General features: G+C 45.1%; 1 protein-coding gene across 1 annotated transcript in view; it reads left to right on the top strand.

Moving 5' to 3' along the window:
• The window catches only part of EGR_10648 (hypothetical protein), a gene marked incomplete at both ends in the record, with an annotated part of 6,160 nt that overhangs the window by 289 nt on the left and 4,664 nt on the right, over window positions 1-1,207 (top strand). The gene's annotated exons all lie outside the window — the stretch shown is intronic.

The raw sequence follows: 1,207 nt of genomic DNA, 5'->3' as shown, positions 1-1,207 counted from the left end.
CTTCAAAATTGGCATAGCAGTCTTTGATGGATGATAATTTTCACCTCCGAATAAGCGTCCCCCTTCTTATCCTTCTTCCTCCTAAGTCAGCATTTTCTGTTCAACGCACTTATGATTAGGCAGTTTTCCGCTGCTCTACGTCTTCTTATTGTTTTGCGGATTTGATGAAAACCTTCGTCCTCCTTTCAAATTTCGTGTGCTGCTTTGAGACCTGGTGCAATTTTATGTCGGAAAATTATATCCATTTCGTTCGCTAGCCTTATTTTGTTGATAAAGGAGGCAGGAGAGTGGACACAAAAGACTCCTTTGTTTGAAACTGACTCTGTTTAGTGCTTGCTCTTCGGTTAAACCATCGGACGATATGCATTTATTGGTGTCATGCCGAGAAGCTTTTTGGCATGACTGCTTCTGAAATACTCATAAATGAGGTGCCCAATGGATATTTATTGCTATGGCGGTTACTTTGGAGACGACACAGGAATCGCCTAGACATGATTACTTGCAGTGGTTTGGTAATGTAGTAGTCCCTGCGTAGTCTCCGCCCTACCTCCCTCTCTCTAGTCGGAGTAGTCATTAGCCTTGACTTTATTGTTATAATTATTAATTGTTTTGCCGTGCAACCGAGGGTTGACTAACGAGTCCCGTTGGCTGGCATTGGTGCGGGCTTGATTCCTTTTCCATTTTGGTTCACTGGCAAGCACTGTTTCACTTATTAATTTACACACTTTTCGTCCGCCACATTTGTTTGGTCATTTGGCTAGTTATTGGGGTTTAGGTGGATAGGCAGGCAGAGGTTGGGAGATTTGCTTCGTTTTCGGTTCATGGACCTGCCTGCCTGGTTATTTATTTCTTTGTCTACCAGCTTACCTGTCCGTCTCGATCCACTTGTCTAAACCACGACTCCCCTATCTCTTCTCCTCTGTGCTTCGCTTCAACGACGCTGTAAGATGTGGCGTCGGAATGTTTGCGCCGTCCTGTATAGTGTGAGCGGTCATGTCGAAATAGCTGCATCCTCGGCAGTGCTGTCTGACTCTCCTGAGGTGCTGAAAGTGGTACCTCTCTTCTCCTCCTCTCCCTCTGAGGCGAGTTTTTCTGGTAGGCATGCTTCATTTTGATTGCATCATCACCACTAACCGTATTTAAGTAGGAGGTGGTCATTTACACACCCCAGCCCGCATATTACCTGTTGCTTTAAGTGAATCACTGA

The sequence above is a fragment of the Echinococcus granulosus genome, assembly GCF_000524195.1.
Source record: "Echinococcus granulosus chromosome Unknown EG_S00246, whole genome shotgun sequence".
Taxonomy (NCBI): Eukaryota; Metazoa; Platyhelminthes; class Cestoda; order Cyclophyllidea; family Taeniidae; genus Echinococcus; species Echinococcus granulosus.
This window is presented reverse-complemented; position numbering and strand designations above follow the sequence as displayed.